Source organism: Toxorhynchites rutilus, chromosome 2 (assembly GCF_029784135.1).
Source record: "Toxorhynchites rutilus septentrionalis strain SRP chromosome 2, ASM2978413v1, whole genome shotgun sequence".
NCBI classification, from domain to species: Eukaryota; Metazoa; Arthropoda; class Insecta; order Diptera; family Culicidae; genus Toxorhynchites; species Toxorhynchites rutilus.
In genome coordinates this window covers 94,870,766-94,885,114 of record NC_073745.1, presented here as the reverse complement: position 1 = coordinate 94,885,114, position 14,349 = coordinate 94,870,766, and the positions used below count along the sequence as shown (strand labels likewise).

Sequence of the window (14,349 nt, the reverse complement as noted above, 5' to 3'; positions counted from 1 at the left end):
CAGTAAGTGGAGAATATAACGTGGAAAAGACTCACTTGAATAATCATTTAGTTCAATTTAAAACACAATTGAATCATTGTAGGATTTTCAATCATTTTCCCAAGGCTAACGGACCATTGAATTTGATTCATTTTAGATTTATGTGTATTTTTTTTTTCGAACTGGAATCTAGAATTTTTTTTAACTACAACCGTTATCACTTTTGGCTACTATTACCTATTATATTAACACGCAACACGCAACAATCAATAGTTTATTGGTTTCTTGGTTTCTGTACATATTTCTTCTGATGGTGTGAAATAAGTTGAAGTACCAAACAATTGAAATTTATAAAACTTTTATGTGAAATTTACATTTGACTTTCTACTGAAGAAATATTTATTAATTCTTCTCACTTAAAATTGACGTAGATTGATTTAATTTACGACTTGTAATTCCTGATAAAGAAAATCAGTATATAAATCATATTCCCCTTACTTGCGGAAAGTTATGATTTTCTACTTCGATTCAAAGACATCTGCATTCATCGCTCAGCGAAAGCATGTCTGACATACTTGTAGCGTAGCCACTATTAGAGTAACAATATATCGTTGCACCGCTTGAAAAATAGTGTACTTTTTTACGCCGAATCTTAGTGCAATACGGGATAGAGATACAATCAATATAAATTTTGAAAAATAACCGACATGTTCGGTAGATGTGATTACATAAATGGTTTCGATCCATCTAAGAGCCATGGGCATGATTCTGGTATCGTAGCAATTCAGCATAAGTCACGATAAAGTGATTTTTCAACACGACAATGTTCGACCGCATGTCCGTCTCCAAAACCCAGCAAACATTAAATCGTATAACTTTGCATATTTAAAGTCGTTCATAAGGAGGGATAGAATCGTCACCGCATATAAAGTAGATTTTCTCGCAGTTTAAACGATTTTAGATGTACACGATGTATACTTCAATTGACATTAATCGTATAGATTGTTATTCAATTGGCAATTAACATACAAAAATTGGAAGTTTCGAAAATTCATAAAAAATCTGTGGAACGTCAAAAATAGCTTTATCATTTTGGACTCATTTTTGGAATTTTCTACATGACATGACATATGAAAAAATTAAAAAAAAATAAAAATACATGATTTAAATATTGCGAATTTAAGTTATTTTTGCAAATAAAAAAATATTTTCAATTTTTTTTCTCTGTGCATATTTCCTTCACATTTTCACATCAATACTCTATAGCTCTTTCTCAGACACTTTTCTATACGATTCATAGTTTTTGAGATATATATTATCACAGATTTCTCTTACTAAAATCGATACGCCCTTTTCAAAAGTTACACTTGAGTCAAAAAAATCCCAATTGCTGTGGAAAACTCATATTTCCTCCAACCCAAACGTCCAGGTTACGTCCAATGTAAAACAAAATCGCGTAAAAGAAAACCACATAAATTCCAAAATCCGCGTAAAAAACCGCGTAAATGTCAAAATTCATGCAAAAATCAACAGTGCATTATTAGTTTAAAATGCAACCCATATTCTAACAATTGTTTAGATGATTTTTTCCATGATACATTCATGGTCTGTTTCTCCTTTTATTTCTCAGCTACTAATCGGTGATACAATACAAACTAATTTCGTGAAAAATCACATCACCGCGTAAATTTCGAAATCCGCGTGAAAAAAAAACCGCTGAAATTCTGAATTCTAAATTCTGAAATCCGTGTAAAAATATACCGCGAGAATTCCTAAAACAGCGTAAAAATAGTCGCGAAAAAAGCATCTAAAGTCCACATATTTTTTTAAAACATTCCATCAAAAATAGTTTTCGTGACTCATTGCACATACTCGGTGGCGAGTTGAAATTCTGAAAAACAACTTACGGATACTTACAGTGACTCAAACTCGCTTGAACGTCTTGAAAGTCTTGAAAGTCGAAAACATTCTATTTAGATAAATATATATACATCATTATAAAGCTAAATCTTCAGCATTTGAACATCAAAAACATCGGGAAGAAAAAAAATCGATTTCTTTCTGCTTTTTCAAGAAAAAATGTGGACTAACATTTTTGCAAATTAAGTCAATAGCAAATTCATTTAAACTTATCAATCAGTTTTCAAATGATCCCTATAACGTTCCTGTAGGATTCTTCAACACAGAAATATTTTTATTTGGATGAAAAAATCCCCTTGAGTTTGTGGGTGAGTATCTGAGACGAACCAGCCCAGGAGGCTGAAAGTCTCAGAAATAAAGAATAACAACAACAAAATTGTGGGTGAGAAGTGCATGTATATGTGGGAATGCGTATGTATACATGAGAGTGTCATCACTCCTTGTAATCTCACTCAAACGTTGGAATGCACTGTAATATTTGCAAAATAACACATGATTTTCTAAAATCTTGTTTTGGCACATTTTTAAACTTGATGGAAAAAATAAAAAAAATTTGATTCCGTCAAAGCAAAATTAGCAAAATTAAACTTGTACAGAATTAGTTTGAGTTTTCAAAACCACCTTCCGGTTTGCGATGCGATCATTATTTATTGAATTATTCATCATCACATACGAAGGGATAAGTTTTCATTCAAACAAAAACATCTCTGTATGGAAAGGTTCTACATGAACATTAAAGGAATCAAATGGAAGCTGTTTGATGAAGTTAATTGTATTTGCTATTAATTTTTTTTTTTTGGCAAAAAATTGTGTTGGTCCACATAATCTTTGAAAAAACAAAGGAAATCGATTTTTCATTTCTTCCCAATATGTCTGTACACTACAACTACACACGCCAAGATAAAAATATGATTGTTAAGTATAAAAGCTGAAGGTTTAAGCTTTCAAATGATGTATACATAGGCTGACCAAATAGTTCAGGAATAAAAACGGCACATGTAAGCCAAAAAATAAACAAAAGGCTTTTTTAAATAATGACATCGTAAATAAAATCAAAAAAATCAAACATTCTTAGATGTGTCCGCTTCGTTCTTTACAACGAATTTTATTCGTTTATATCTAGATGATCTCCTTTACGAAGGAGATTATGATTTTTGGAAATCATATCATAAAAATTGTTATTTTGCTGATCTAAAAACTAGAAATGGGTTATATCTGTTATATATGTGGACGTAGAACTACCGTTGGCTTGGCAATCAATAAGTAACAAACATGTAACTCTTAGACATTTTATCTTTCGAACAGAGTGATTTTCATACCGCTTCATTTCTTCTCGGAAATATCAAGCACAAATCATATAATCCTTGCATTAGAAGATCCAAGAGAAATGTATTGTGTGCTACCATGCTCAAGCAATTAAGCATATTGTTTACCGACGAAATCACAAAAACTTTTCAACTGTTCTACACGAGCCGTGTAGATATAAAACTATTGGTAAACTTTCACAGCGAAACTTTCAATATCGATTTCCAAACAATGGTTTGAACGTCGAAGATCACTGTGTATAATTTCTGTGAATACAATGAGTAAAATTCAAATCTAAATTCCAATCAGATGCAATTGTTTTGTCCTGGTTTATTTTTATGATTTTCATGTGTTAAATGATTTTAAGAAAAATCTGATTTTTTAGAGCTTTGGAACGTTATTTTACCTAGGAGCAGAATATTAGACAGCTAAAAAAGGTTTCCAATTAGAAAAATCATGCTGAGATGACTATTTTCGCGCAATTTTGAAGCTATTTTGGATTCATTTTGTAATCCATTAGTTAAACCTATGTGTACATAGTTTTTTGGTATTCTGCTTATAGGCAAAATGGTGGTCGAAAATCCTAAAAAAAATGATTTAAAAAAAATTGTATTATTGAAACTGTGTTATTGAAAATAATGACATATTTTTCTTTATACTCAAAATACGGTGCAAATTGATAAAAAGACGGTACAATCAAAAAAGGGTCGAGAAACGGTACTGTCCCCATAAAAAACGGTACGTTTGGTTAGCCTATGTATACATCATTATTTAAATAGAATGTTTCGAATGCTTGTTTTCAACTTTCAAAAGTAGTGGAGTACGAATTCGAGTTTGAGGCACTGTAGTTGAACTTATGTTGGCTAAATGAATTCTACATACAACATCATTTTATAAATTTCAAAACACCCCAGTTCGTCTACCAGTAAAAACGATGTGAAATTAATAATTGTTGATTAACGCCACTGTGGAAGAAGTTTTGTACAACAATGAGGGAATATTGCCAGCAGTAATAAACAAAAATCATTGAACTCTCAAGTTGTCACTGTTTCCGCATGATATGAAAAATACATTGTCATTCGACTCTTGTTACTTTTTTTTTTGAAATCAGCCTCTTATCTGAAAGTATTTTGTATGTAGGATGTGTAGAATGAAGATAAACTAGGCTACAAATCACCACCATCGGCAACATTTCCAGCTAATTTTTATCTCCCGTTATTTCCGTCCCAACGAACATCTTCTTTTTTCGCGCCACTTCACTGTTCAGCGGAATTTTGTTAAGTTGCGACTTCGATGGCAACATGCATGCTTTGTTGATACTATGAGTGGCAATAAAACACTTGTGCTAGCGAAAAGACTGGCTCTGAGTCTCCCCTAAGATTTGAGATAAGCATCGGATGTCAGTTGAAGTTCGATGATATTAGAGTGCGACTAATACCCTTAACTTTTTTCTTTTTTTCGTAGTAGCTGAGTTTGGGTAAACCGAATTGTAACCACCGCAGCGATTCAAGGACCAATACAATAGTATCCGCCGGTTTTAATTTTCTACCGCTCACATCAACATTTACCACAACATTGTTTTCTCGAGCTCCTAGTCCAATCAATATTTTGTTGGTTCATGTTTCTTCCTGAACTTCACGACCTTCACTTCGCTTGCCATTATTCAGTTTCCAAGTTGCCACGTTCCGTCCGCATCGCAAACACAATTTCACTTTTGCCGTTCACCACCTCTCTTCTCTGTTTCTCATTTCGAGCCGAAAGAAATGGCCAAACAATATTAATTAATTTATTGTGAATTCAGGCCTGTCTGGACCGCACCGTGCGACCCCCTTCACCGCCACTCTCAATCCACTTCACATGGGAGACAATTTGGTGCGGAAAATCTTTTACTTGCTCACAATCGGAACAAGCTTTCTACCGCCCAACCTCCCACAGACACACAAACCCAACACTCAAACCCACAAAGCACATACGCGCGACTGGATAACGTTTTGTCGCACCATACACAATATTGGACCGTGGCAGGTGGTGCACTCGATGATAAGCACGCTTGCAGGTGGGTTCCTAGCGGAGTCCCCAACATCACCATCCCCCAAGCCGGCGGCGATAAGTACTATCGGCAATTTATTCAATATTTCATTCTTCAACACTCGCGCACAATAACCTAGCCAAAGGCAAATTTCGGAGAGGGTAAATATGAATAAATAAAATTTCATCCAATCCGGAGGAAACTCTGAATCGTGCGGCACCTCGCTGTCTCGTTTTGAGGGAACCTTTCGCAGCAAACACAAACGTACGTACAATACATCTCAATCCGAGCCACTACGAGTACTTCGAGCATTGCTTAGCTTCCCGGTTTTTCACCCCCCCCAAACGCACGCATTTTGCACGTCTCTCAATCCCACGAATATCTGCGTGCGTGCGATTTTCTGATTTTCCACCGTTGAATGTTGAATTTTTCTTCCTCAATCTTGCCGGGAATACAGGCGGCAGAGTGGGTTGAACACAAACCGCGCCAAACAAGGATCTTCACTTTGTTCGGAACCTTTCGGGGGCACATCGAGTGGGTGGCGGATTCCAGCACCCACTTGCTACCGTAATTCCCTCTCCAGCTTCACACACACACACACACACACACACACACACACTTCTCACATCCTTTACCTCTCGTTCTCACTCTGGAAGCTCGTGGAGGAGATCTCCGCTAATGCAGACACGCGATTATCATCCCTTCGGATAGGGTTAGAGGTCGCGCGCGGCCGGTAGCAGCATCCGACATACACACCGTGGTCCACACAAAGCACTAGCCACCGCGAAGGTACATATCACCGGAGGTTCGTCGTACACTACCGCGTCCCGGAACTTCCGGCTGACGATGACGACGATGGGGATTTTCGAGTTGAATTTCGAATTGCCACCCCGCCGCCGCTGGAGAACCGAGAACAGCGAACCGTGTTTGAGAAACGCACAAACTATCCGAACGGAAAAATGAGGAAAATCGCGCCGTGAACACAATTCCATGTACGCACTGCTTCACGGCTGAACGCGAACTAAACAACAATGCCGCTGGGTCATGTTGCGCATGTTGGATTGCTGGCGTGAGCATCAGCCGAAGATGTTGAGAGAACCGGCGGCGGGCGAGGGAGAGAATACATGAGAGAGCGCCGAATCAGACGAGAGCGGATAACATAAATGAATCCTGGCGAGCATTAGCCAACTCAGCCCACTGACTGACAGCATGTTGGCAAAATAGTAGTGGACTGATGAAATATGAATGAAATGAACACCAGCCGTGCTGGCAGACACGGATCGGAATTGAGAGATTGTTTTGGTTCACTCGATGATGAGAACAGGGCAGATGAAACATGTGGTCCACAGATGACGCGAGGGTGAGTCACCCTGCAAGTGAAAACCTGCAAACGAAAACCGTTTGAAGCATAACGAATGAATATCGGCTGTAGAGCTGAGCGAGTGGAGTGGTTACAACATATTGGCGCTCAAAAATAAAATGGATAAAAAATGACCCGCGAATAGAAACTTTTAATACCATATGTAGAATCTGTACCACTAAGTAAACTCGTCTTAGTCATTGAAACTTTGTTGTTAGAAAAACTCTTTTTCTGTAGATGTGCCGTTCTTTCAATGAATTCATTCATAAATTTCGTTTTTCAAATTAAAAAAAACATTTTTGAGAAAAATTAATTTTAATTTTCAGCAAACTCAGTGTATATTTTTTTTTAAATCCATTTTTATATTTTAGAATGAAAATTTGAAAAATTTCCCACATTTCATTCATGTTTAATTTGTTTTAGTTTTTTATCCTATTTGTATTTTTATTTAGGCTCATTTGCATTTTTTAGCAGTGACAGAGCCGGGTTTTCAATTACAGGATACATGTTTTATGGTTTCTATAAATTGTAGATTAAGTAAGAGCATTCTTCCTGTTTTTCCATTGTTTAGCAGACCGAACAGCGGAAACAGTTGATGTGATCATTGTTGTGTTATTAATAGCAAAAAAGACCGATGTTTTATTTTCTTGTTGCAAGCATCCCCAATAGTAGAGCTCGCATGATGCTTGTTGAGTGGGCGTAGTTATTCTATAACGGTTGTGTCCCATTCACCCGAAACACGTTTACCCGAAGCACATTTACCCGAATGTAACGCATACCCGAATGTAACAAATACCCGAATGCAACATATACCCGAATGGACATTTACCCGAATGAACATTTACCCGAATGCAACGTTTACCCGAATGCAACGTTTACCCGAATGCGACATTTACCCGAATGGGATGTTTACCCGAATGAAGAAGGAAAAATTCCGACAAATCAGTTTATGAGTTTTGTCGAATCTGCTGTTAGGAAGTTACGAAGCAAACTGAGAAATTGTAATGAGGAAATTCGAAAAAAGATGTTGAAGACTTCGATATGTCATTTTTAGAAATTAGTGTAGGCACAATTGACATGCTGCCTTCTTTCCTTTCCGTATTGCTCTTTAAGACCAAGAGATCATTCAGAAATGAGCATGGGTTATGAAATATTCTGAAAATTAAACAGGTAACTTTAACATAAATTTTTCTAATGAAAATGTGAAAAGAATACCCGCCGTCGGAGGCGGCGGCCTCTCGCAAGCAAACCTGTGTTCCACCGATTGCCCGGTTTGTTTGAAACATAGGAGACGATCCTTTAGTCAGGGCCGACCGAGCGTTAGCGAGCGTCGGACTGCATACGTTTACCTGGTGCATTACGTTTGCCCGGTTAATTATGTATGTCATGCATTTTGATTGCCTGGTTGTAAACGTGATGCACCAGATAAACGTATGGCGTCCGACGCTCGTAAACGGGTTGCGTCATCCATAAGAATGGATGGACTTCATAATACGTTATAAAACTGCATTCTTTCACTTTTCATTATTTTGAAAAGGATTTTATTCAATGCCAGTATTTCTCGAATTGTACTTCCCGCGAAAAATACTTTTTGAATGGAAATGAAAGTATGAGACAAATATGATCTTTATATAACACTGATCAGAATTAAATATACAAATACAGATACAAATATAGTAAAATGTGTGTATTATTTGAATATATCATTCTTTTGGGTAAGTGTCGCTTTCGGGTAGATGTTACATTCGGGTAATTGTTACATTAGGGTAACTGTCGCATTCGGGTAAGTGTCATTTGTTACATTCGGGTGAGTGTAATTCGGGTGAATGTCTTTCGGGTAACTGTCATTCGGGTGAGTGGGTTTCGGGTAAATGTGACACAATCTCTATAACAGCGGTACTCAACCTTTTTTTTTCAGAGGGGCCACAAACACATCCTATTTATGGTGTCGCGGGCCACCAGAAAATGAAGAAATAAGGGTGGTGTTAAGACACTACCGCATTGTTAACGCAGGTCTACGAAATTATGAACGGTAAAGAACAAACATTAAAGAAATTCAAGAATCAGAACATGGATCCCGTTAGTATTGAAAACTCTGGCAGAATGGGGAATTGACGGCAAACTACTTCACTTCATCAAAAACTTCGCCACACGCCGAACCTTTGAAGTCAAAATTGGTAACATCAGCTCCCGAGTTTTCCACGAGGAGACAGGAGTACCTCAAGGTTCTGTTCTTGCCGTCACTCTCTTTCTCCTCGCCATGAATAGTCTTTTCCACGTCCTGCCTAGGGGAGTCTTCGTGTTCGTCTACGCGGATGACATTCTTCTGATGGCCGTGGGTGACACCCACAGGATCCCACTCATCAGGATACAGGCAGCTACCAACGCCATTGGCCGGTGGGCGGCCGAGAGAGGATTCAAACTTTCAGCGCAGAAGAGCGGCCATATGGTGATATGCGGCCACAGGCACCAAGGTCCCACCTCCAGGATCCAACTATACAAAGAACACATTCCTAGTCGAAAAACAAAAACGAAAAACAAAAACAAGATCCTCGGGGTGTTGGTCGACCACAAACTTAGCTTCCGTCGCCATTTCGAGGAAGTTAAAAAGAGCTGTGCCACCCGGTTGAACCTTCTGAAAACCATTTCCAAACCGCACCGGAGCAACAACAGGAAGATCAGGTTACGGGTGGCCAAAGCTATCATCAGCAGCCGCCTCACCGATGGTCTCGAGCTGACGTGTTTGGCCGGAGATAAGCTCCCAAAAACTCTGGCACCAATTTATAATAAGGCACTACGGACTGTCTCCGGCCTCCTACCATCAACACCAGCTGCCTCCGTCTGCGCTGAAATTGGGGAACCCCCCTTCAACCTAATCATCGACTCGACCATTGTAACTAGGACTGCCAGTTTTTTGTCGAAAACCAGCGGTAGGGGAGAGACCCACCTGATCGTCATCAGTAACACGATACTGCAGCGGGTGGCGCATTCCAACCTTCCCCCGATGGCAAAACAATCCTGGTTTGGGGCGAACGACTGAAGGTTCCCAACTGTTCTCGTGGAGAACGAACAACTTCCGAGCTGGGGTGAGCTCTGCCGGTCTGCCAGAGCACTTCAAAGCCATCATTGCAGAAAAATACCGTCTCCACGAAATCAGGTATACGGACGGCTCAAAAGGACCATCAGGAGTAGGATTTGGGGTAAGCGATTGCTGTAACAGATTAATTTCCAGCAAAAATGTCGCAGACATCTGCCAGGTCTTCTCGGCAGAGGTGGCCGGCATTTTCGAGGCAACCACCATCCCATCTCCCGAGCCGCTGCTGGTCGTCTCCGATTTTGCAAGTGCTATTGATGCCATCGGTGCGACTAGGTCCAGACACCCATGGGTACAGGCCGTCAGGAAGAACCTATTGCCCGACACTGTGCTCATGTGGGTTCCAGGACACAGTGGCATTGCAGGGAACGAAGCGGCCGACCGATTTGCCGGAATCGGTCACATCGGACCGTTTTTCACTCGGGAGGTGCCGCTTGATGACATGAAGTTGTGGATCACCAACTCTTTCCGCACCTTCTGGTCCGAACAGTGGTTCGCAGAGAGAGGGCAGTTCCTCAGAAAGGTTAAGGGCTCGATTGCAGGATTCGAGGACGTTAAAATGATGCGAGAACAACGAATCCTATCTAGATTGCGAACCGGCCACTGCTCGGTCTCGCACGGATTTAGCGGAGGACCTTTCCGTCTACTCTGCGACCACTGCCAAATCCACAACTCCGTCGAACATTTCCTGTGTGGCTGCCCCAAATTTGATGATCTGCGAAATCGCTATGGAATCAGCGGGAGTGTACGGGACATATTAAGCGATGATTCAGCGAGGGTAGCAGCGCATTCTGCTATTTAAAAGATGCCGGCATCTTCAACGGCAAGGCTTCCTCTCCACTGGCCTGGAGCCATGGTCCGAGGACATCCTAGCCATCTGATCCAGCAAGTGGAGAAACACCAACAATTTTTATTTAATTAGTTAAAAATGTTTTAAAATGTTGTTAATGTTATTATTCTAGTTCAAATTGTTGTTCGTTCCATTTCAAATTTATGTTAATTTTTATTTATATTTTATGTCATTTGTTTAACCATGCGGCAATGTCTACTGCCGTCGCTACAGAGGCGAACCAGCCCAGGAGGCTGAAAGCCTCTCAAATAAAGAATAAAAAAAAATTCAAGAATGAAACTCTTGAGTACAAACATTTGGTAGCACCGACAAAGACGATGAATGAATCCTTTCACTGAGTGAAGGGCACGAACGTTTCGCGAAGTAGTAAAACGCCAATTGAGCTGATTTTTTAAGTTTTTGAAAAAAATACAAAATTCTGTTCAAAGAATGAAATGCGAGTAATTTTTTGAATTTACAACATGTTTAAAAAACCACTGGGAGAAAAGTATATTTAAAAATTTTGATTAATTTTTTCCAAAAACATTTTTTTTGTTCTAAAAACATCTACAGGTCGGACTCGATTATCCGGAGACTCGATTATCCGAAGCAGGGCTCGGCATAGTCATAGTCAACTGAGGGTAATCAGCTCGACTATCTCATTTCATTCTTCGCAGCCAAATTGTCTTCATTGCATTTTGAAGTGACTTCCCCCAAAACGAAATCGTTTCTCTCTCCCACTATCCCAAGTATCATTATGCATGCATCGATGTTTGAGTTTAACGTGGTTTGACATACGCTACAGGTGAGCTAGATTTTTTTTAAAATAGCGTGCAGTGTGTGTGCGCAGTGTGTGTGCGCTATTTTGCTCGCTATTTACTAATACTAACGCGAGAACCTTCATAGCATACTTGATAAATGTCTAAGTTCGTTGGTTTGAGTTCACGATGGGTAGCCGTCCATTGATGAGGTAACTACTTTTTGCATCAGAAATCAAGTTTTCGTTCCTCTTTCTAAGGACGTAAAATAAGATTGCGTACGCGGGTATAAAATTAGTGTCAGGGGGAAATGGAAGTGTGGATTGAAGTCAGTTGAATGAAGAGACAGCTTTCTATTCATTCGTCGCGTCAGTTAAAACAACCACTAACTGGACTAGTTCACCAGTCATCCTCGCTAGTCAATTCATTTTCTAGTCAAGTCACTTTTTGTTGACGGCGACTGCCGTAGCAGTTCTAGTCGAAGCGAAGCTACTGAGAGTAGAGTCGGTCTTCATATTTCACCTTCGAAGATTTCGGGCCCTGATCCGGAGTATTTTATTTTTGGTTTATCTTACTTTTTGATCGAAAATTTTGAATAATTTGTATAAGAATTCCATATTGAATGATCAATATGAAAGGGCTTGACTAGCAGAACAGTTATTTATGAAACGCGTAAATCCAAGATGAGGATTCCTTCAAAATGGTAGATTACAAATTTTCTCAGAACCTCATCATTATAGATGAAAAGGGATTGACTGGTAGAACACAGTAGATCATGAAAAATTCAAATCCAAGATGTCCGCAGTTCCCAAATACTGTAAAACCTGTTTTTGTGCGATTTTTTTGTGCGGTTTTCTGTTCCTGCGCGGTTTTTTTGTGCGATATATGAAAAAAACCGTATTTGAAGAAGTTGTTGTCCATTTAGTTTTTTTAAATGTTTTATATGCATTTCAGTGCGCAAAAAGCATATTTGCGTCTCAGTTATCCACTTCTGAAATCATTCCCCTCATCCCATCAAATGCTCTAAGTTTTTCTAAGTTTTTTTGCATGACATGATTTCCAACAGCAACACGTTTCGACATGCAACTAAAAGCACAAAACAACCACGCGCAACCGAAAAGCCAAACTGTCCTATCGCAAAACAGGGAAACAAAAAGAAATTGAACGGTGAACGGCGTGGATTTTAGATATTTTCTTGGGGGAAACTTTTTTTATGCAGTCCCTATCTACCGCACAAAAAAAGTTTTTTTTTCAAAATGTGTACCGAACACGATTTTTTAAAGCTACTGGTGAAATTTTGCACGATTTTTTTTACGTGATGTGGTCCCTTTCCCCCGCACAAAAAAAATGGTTTGCCTGTAAACAATTACTTTTCAATGGTTTCATTCAGATTGCCCTGTTTGTGTGTAGGTTTGAGTATGTATGAGTTTGAGTTATACCAAATTCATTGAAATTTGACCCCGTTTCTGATCACTGATTGATCTGAAATTTGCAAAATACCTTCAATTCTACTGTCATTATAAAACTGCTTCTTCCATAATCTTGAAAATTGAATTTAGCCGCCGCTAAAAAATGGCTGAATCGTACAGGTTTTACAGACTTACTGATACATTGGTATCTCACGGAAAACCAAACATATCATATCCGACAACGCAGAAAATATTAGATTACAGGGAAACTTCGATATAACGTACCCTCCCTATAACGTACCCTCGATATAACGTCACTTGATATAACGTACATTTTACCTCGATACAACGTACACATTTTCAAGGTTCAAAGGAATAGTTTTTCGAATATTTTTTTCTGAAAGAACAATAAATTTTCTGTATTTTGATACTGAAGCTTGTTTTGTACTTTTAACCAGTCCCGAAATACAACTGTTTTGTGATTCCGGATTCTAAATGAATCAAACTTAAATCAAAAATACGAAGGTAAACATCATGAGAAAGGTTGGCTTCGTCTTCTAGTTGAATTTATTCATTAACCTTACTCAAACAGCAACACAATGAAGTAATATAAGCTAAGTTTCTGAGTACTTTATTATGCTTCGATATAACGAACAATTCGATACAACGTACAATTTTGAGAGTAAAATGGACGTTATATCGAAGTTACCCTGTCTTAGTTTTCAAACAATCAAAAGCTGTTATTATTTGTCAAGTTATCTACTGTACAGGGATAACTCCGAAAAAGCGGTGATCAGCAAAATATCGGAAATTGATAGCCGATGAGCACCGCTCAACGCTTTTAGAACTTCCATTAGCAAAAAAATCCACTCCGAAATCTGAAATCCCCAATCTAAATGTAATAAAATATGTTTACCAATCCCCTTTCACTATGCACACATACCGAGAGAAAAAAAAACAACAACAAACTTAGATCCCAGAAGCACTGGAAGCAGCATTTTTGTGTTATTGTGTGGCCCTTTTGCAAGCGTCTTCAAAGGCGAAGAGTTTTCATAAAATTTCATATTTATTCAAGAACCCGTCTCCGACACAAGATTAAGTTTGGCAGCAATTTTTGTGCTGACCGAAAAATCTCTTCCGCTATAAGCAGCTATGTGTGTGTGTGTATGTGTTGAGTTTGCAGCTCGCCCCAACGAACGACCTCTTCAAAGGCATCATCAATGGGAATCTTCCTCCGTCACAGCTAACTTTAATCCTTTTTGGTGAGTTATCGTCTCTTCAAAGGGAAAAGTGGGCGCTTGAGTTCCCACAGGAAGTGTGATGGCCGGTCTCCTCCCCCCCGCACCGAATAGGAACCGGACGAACCGGTCAGAGATGCGAAGTAAAATATATTCATATTCTCCGCTGCGAGGATCTGCGAGGATGATGGCGAGACAATTTCCGGTCAATGGGTGGAATGAGGTGGAAAACTGTGTATTTACGTGACATCAATAGACGATGATGACGATGACTGGAAAGCGGCGGAATAGTTCCTGAGCTTGTGGATGACGATGCTGAGACAAAAATGCACCGCATTATATTTATAAAATACGGTCAGCATCGAGCTAGGAAATCGGAACATTCTTCGCTCAGCACTTCGATAGATATGAACTGCGTTGGAATTTAT

The 14,349-nt window shown here is 39.1% G+C and overlaps 1 protein-coding gene across 4 annotated transcripts in view; it reads right to left on the bottom strand.

Annotated features, from left to right (window-relative positions):
- LOC129767470 (uncharacterized) overlaps nucleotides 1–6,238 on the bottom strand; it is a 277,112-nt gene extending 270,874 nt beyond the window's left edge. Inside the window, exon 1 of one of the 4 annotated variants that reach the window (XM_055768414.1) lies at nucleotides 5,869–6,238. The gene's annotated coding sequence lies outside the window, so the exon portion shown is untranslated. Of the gene's footprint in view, nucleotides 1–4,846; nucleotides 5,061–5,177; nucleotides 5,517–5,868 lie in introns of those variants that run through there. The other 3 variants (XM_055768416.1, XM_055768418.1, XM_055768417.1) reach the window with 3 other exon arrangements.
- Nucleotides 6,239–14,349: the final 8,111 nt, after the last annotated feature.